Raw genomic sequence first — 6,012 nt, 5'->3', positions numbered from 1 at the left:
CTCAGATCCTCACACAGGTTAGATTTGCTTTTAATGAAAGAGCTGATATGGGAGCTGCAATTAAAACACCACAGAAAACTGGAGTTAATATCTTCATAGAATCATAGAATGGTAGGGGTTGGAAGGGACCTTTAGAGATGATGCAGTCCAATCCCCCTGCCAAAGCAGGTCACACCAGAACACGTGCAGGTGGATTTTGAGAACCTCCAAGGAAGGAGACTGCACACCCTCCCTGGGCAGCTAAGTTTCCTTCTCTGGAGGTCTTCAAAACTCACCTGGACACATTCCTGTGTGACCTGATCTAGGTAGACCTGCTTTGGCAGGGGGGTTGGACTAGATGATCTCTAAACATCCCTTCCAACATGTTATGGTCACCATTTTGTGGTAAGCACCTGTGTTGTTCAGAATGCACAGTGATGTGGGCCCACATTGATATCTCATTCTCAGAATAATCCAAATTTAATATCATTTACTTTTTCTAGAATTAATAAAATGTATGAAATAATATATTTACAGTTTTTATCTAATCAAATTACATTTGAATTTTTAACATTTTTCCAGTCACGTCCTTGCAGGAAGGTGCCTTCACATTACACTGAAACATACTCAATGTGCTGCAAGGTTTCACTGACCTGCTGTGCTCTCATGTAATACAATACTGTCTGACATTTGCATACCAAACACTTCTCACACATAGAGCTAACTTTATACAGCATATGACATGCTTCCATAACAGATCTATAGCCTTACCCCTGCTCTCTGGGCCTCTGCTTCTTTGGTATTAGACTCTCTTGGTTCTCAATGAATGGCAAGTTTACACTCCTTTTCTTCTTAATCACTGGAAACAAACTATAAGACACAAGAAGGTTTAAGATAGCATTCAGCGTGCCCTCTCCAGAACGTGAAACATTCTACAGGTGCTGATCAAACATTCTTAATATTACAGAATTGCTGGAGCTATTCAAGTACAAAATTTATTTATCTTGACCTTAATTCAAGGAGGAAAAAAAAAGCTTCAGCAAAGTCCAGTTGTAAGAATAGTTTGTCACGTTGATCTTATAGCTCTGGAAACCACCACAGACCTGAGTAATGAGGGAACACATCTAACGTAAGCTTAGCTGGAAAAGTTATATAGGGGCTACTGAAAAATGCAATGGTAGAAACAGAAGCAATTCTATTGGAATAACATAGAATATCGCTTTTTTCTACAAAGCTGCTGGAGCATAAGATCTCTTTGTTTGCAAAGGCAAGATTTGTGGGTCATTTTTCAGAATACATAGTATTTGCACAGCAGACAAAGGGGCTATTCTGCCACCCATGCCAAAAGATGTAAACATCATGTGAATCCATTGAATGCTGACTTCAGTTGTTTGGGGGGAGGTAAAAAAAAAAGGGAAGAAAATAGGCATGAGGTCTGTCCTGATGAGTTGCTTCTGCTGGGCATTCAGAAACACATCCAGTAACGTACCGCTGCAGTCTTGTCTTATCTCCTTGCTTGTGGATATCTTTTGACAGCTCTTCACGTGCTATCTGGGTGACTTTCTGTAGGGCTAGTAAAAAAAGAATAAATGTGTAAAAACACAACAACTCAACAGTACATTCCTCCTGTCCTTACAGAGAGAATGGCAGAAATGCTGGCCTGGTATTTAGTGTTTCTAAAAAAGAAAGCTACTTCCAAAAAAAAGCACAGCTTTTTAAAGAGGTTTCAAGGTAGGTGCCCAAATACAAATGCACTCAAATTATCAATCACTTTTGAAAACATAAGCTATGTTCTTTCATCTATGAGAAAACCTGATTGAGTAGAAGATATTTAGTATTTTTGCCTTAGATGCTTAGAAAACCAGCACATTAGAAAAACAGGTAGATTGGAACAAACTATGCAGAAGGTCTATTTTCTACTGGTATACCTGTCAATGCTTGTGAATCTTTAAGTGTCACTTTGCCATTCTTCTTTTAAATGTCATATGGAATTTGACACATTTAACATCAACAGGTATCTCATTATGTCTCTGCCTCCTTATCAGCATCCACCAAAACTTTGGACATATCCTCAAGTAGACCTTTATTGGCTGTAGTTTCCAGATTATCCTCCTTGGAGCAGATCTCTCACTAATAACACCCTTTACCTTCTTTTTGCCTTCCACTATTCTGCTCTCCCTTGACCATCTGGAAAGACATTTTAACTCACTGTTTTCCTTCAAATTGATGTCTGTTTTCCTTCCCACTGCTGTTTTATTCCTGCTTTGATACCAAACCCCTGGAAAGACACTGGGATGGCCATCTCCCTGTGCTATTCACTCTCCCATGCAGTAAAACAACTGTCAAAGTTGTTATTAAAAATCCCAGTGTTAGCTGTCAGATTCCAAAGTATCCACTGAGGTGCTCAGTATGTCCTACATGGTAATAAGTGACATTTTACTGAGCTCTCAATGCCTTGAAGTTGTAATCCCAAATTCAAAAGCTCTTTTTTCTACATTGTTGTGAAGTACCACATATATTATGATAGAAAATGACTGCTGAATGTTGACTGTGGTAAGTAGCAGCACAAACTATTTCTACTTAAAGACATGGATGCAATAAGTTGCTGGGTACCAGGTAAGGGGCTAAAATGTTAAGGATCATGCTTACAATGAAGATCCTCTATTAGTTGTGGCCAGGTGAGTTTCAAGAGTGCTAACAGTCCCAATCAGAAATTCCTGAGTTCTAGCACAGACTGGTTCTAATGAAGGATTCACTGTGACCCTTACTAGTCTCAAAGTGTAAGCCTGTAAGGTGCTGGCTATGCCCCTGGACCTTTGAGAACTGAGAAGCAGTTTGAGTACAAAGGCTGAATCCCAGAGAGTCTGGAACCTGTCACTGATATGGGCAGGGAGCCTCTGCTCAAATTGACCTAAGGCTGCATGCAAATCTCATCTGTTCTTGGCAAGCAGTGTCAGAACCCTTCTTAGAGCCCAGTCCTTTCTATTTATGGTTACCATTTGGGCAGTTGAGTAGCTGGATATTTGAAACCAATCTACTCTGCAGATAACGGTGTGTTGGGTGAAGGAGCCTATACTAAGCATTACTTTCATTTGATGTTTTCTCCTGAAAGCAGGCCTGTTGGCAGATTTTGGAGGGAGAAGACAGGAAGCAAACCAGGGCTCATATGATGAAGATACAGCTCTGCTTTCTGGCTGATGAACAGAAACAGAGGGCACAATACCTCTCTGCCCTCCACTTATCTGTCCCAATTCTCCATCTGGAGAAATTAGAAAGACAAATACTCAAGCTTGTCCATACTCATAATGTTTTTGAAATATTAACCTCCATAGCTGTGAGCCAGTCAGACATTGATTCAAACTGAGGAAAACAGCAAAGAAAAATGTAGTAATTTCACTTGACTTTGATGTCTATAGCTTAATGATCTGTGAAATTAGTGACTAATATTTACCTGCTTTGGCAGTGATCCAACAATGATAAACCAATTGAAAAGACATTGATCAATCCCAAAGTCCCAAATTCAGTGATAAGTTTTATAATGCAGATCCTTTACATATATATTTGTACCTCCTCCTTTAAAAGTATGTTTCTGAGAGTTTGAAGCTAAACTGTTGGCTGGAAAGCTTTGGGGATAAAATGCAGTGTTTAGTCTCTCAGGCACAGGTCTCATTTTACTTCTCAATAAGAAGAAAATGTATGTTATTTGAACTGATCTGCATACACACCCATTCTTCATTGCACAGTAATCATGGTTTACGTTTCCTTAACGATAGGACAAGGGGAAATGGCTTCAAGTTGCCCCAGTGGAGGTTTAGATTGGAGCTGAGGCAGAACTGTTTCCCTGAGAGGGGTGTCAGCCCCCGTGCCAGGCTGCCCAGGGAGGTGAGAGAGTCCCCAGCCCTAGGAGGGATCCCAAAACCATCGAGCTGAGGTGCTGAGGGCCATGAGTTAGTGGTGGACTTGGCAGGATGAGGGGAGGGCTTGAACTCCAGGAGCTTTAAGGGCTTTTCCAAGCCAAATGACTCTGATTCTGTGATTTAGGTTATAGGGTCCTTGTGTGCACAAAAGGGATGTTTTTTTTTTTTAAATGAAGTGAAGGAAGCAAGCCTGGAACACCAATGTGCTTTGTAAAACCTTTGACTGATGAGGTGGGGACCGAATGATAAATGAGACTACCTCAGGATTGACCTGTTGTTATACCACAGCTTCAAGGACTGCAGCTTTCACATTTACCTGTGTCAACATGATGTAACATTTAAACTTTCAGGCCAGTACAAGTCCTCAGTCAGCCAACAGTGCTGAAAAATCAAATTTGTGTACTCAGGCATTCTACAGCAGCAGAGCCCAAAGAGCAGCATCTAAATTACAGTGGGACAAAAGGCTTTGTACTGAGTTACAAAGTCTTTCCTGAAATCTTTTAATCTACTGATTAGCTGTCTATTACAGAGCCTCTTTCCCACTTTAGAAATGCATGTATGTGTAGGTTAGTGGTGTGTGCGCTCTCAAGATTATGTCTGAGTTATGTGAAGCTTTGTGAATGTAGGCTATGAAGCTACAGGGCAGCTGTACTTGTAATCCATTTCTGATTTGTCCATGAAGCATCCTATAGTCAGAATCGTGGATTAAACAGGATTCTAGCATCTCTCAAATTCAGTACAGAGTCCAACCTTTGCTACAGAACTGCCCTGCAGAAACTAGCTTCCCATATTTGTTAGAGCTAGGAATAGAATCCTTGAGAAGACCAGACTGGTAACTCACTCAGGTCAGACCTCTGAAATCAGGGGTAATCACGTGACAGATGTTGTTCCAGAGGTACTGAACATCCTTCCCATACATCACACACACCATAAGGTGTTTCTTGATGTCTCACTGCAGATGGAGGCACCCAGCTCTTGCAGTTCTCAGGATTATTTTTTAATTTCATCTTACACACAATTCAATTATTCACCTACATCTGTAAAGAAATTGCTTGAAATTACAGCTTGGAATGCTCCTTGACTCCCATTTGTATCAGAGGAAGACCATTCATATGTGCTCAGTGCCAGGGACAGCAGCAGCTGTGTAGGCAGTACGTGATTGTATTGCAAACTTCCCAATACATCCACCTAGCTTCTGGCAGCCTGAACCTAAAGGTCTTTCAGACCTGAGGAATGTGTCCATTCCTTTAAGAACAATTAATGTTTCTTCTATTAATTTAAATTACTTTTGGACTTGAATATACTTTCAACCATATATTGTAACAATGATTTCCCAAGTTTAATCGTGCATTGCATGAAAACTCTTCCCATTGCTTTTAATTTTCTGCCAGATAATTTAGTTTGATATATCATACATCAGAAGTGAGGGGAACTTGTGAATAACCACTCTAATTGCTTTTTCCTTGCACTTAATGTTACAGAAATCTGTCATAACCTTGTATTCAACCCTTGCTTTTCTGCACTGAAGAGCCCTAGTCACTTAATTGTTTCTCATTTGGAAGCTATTCTGTATGTCTAACATATCTCACCACTGGTTTTCCATTCAACTTTGCTACTTCTGATACCAGTCTGGCTGAACTGGAAGGACAGGAACTGAAGACACACAAACAAAATGTGTATTTTTGCATAGCATGATTTCTGCTTTGTCTTCCCCTTTATTCTCAGAGTCCTCCTTGCCTTTTTGATAGCTACCAAACATTCACAGAACTATCATAAATGCCTCCAAGAACTCCAAGAGTAGTAATTTAGAGTTTAGCGGAGCATACTGTCAGCCTAATAATGAAAATATAACTATCAATTAAAAAGTCATTAGCAGTACTAAATGCTGACATGCTTTTCTGGTCCAGCTTTACTTAGAAGGAAGGGAAAAGACTTGAGATTATCCAGCTTTATACTGAAACACATTGCAGAATCAACAGGAAAAACTGTTCTGTCAGGTTTATCAAGTGGAGGTGATCATTGATGGATGATAAGAAGCAATACAGAGTAAGAAACTCCTTAGTTACACAAATATAAATTCAGTGAATCAGTTAGGTCAGTATCACTATTTTCATCA

The sequence above is a fragment of the Colius striatus genome, chromosome 17 (genome assembly GCF_028858725.1).
Source record: "Colius striatus isolate bColStr4 chromosome 17, bColStr4.1.hap1, whole genome shotgun sequence".
Taxonomy (NCBI): Eukaryota; Metazoa; Chordata; class Aves; order Coliiformes; family Coliidae; genus Colius; species Colius striatus.
This window is presented reverse-complemented; position numbering follows the sequence as displayed.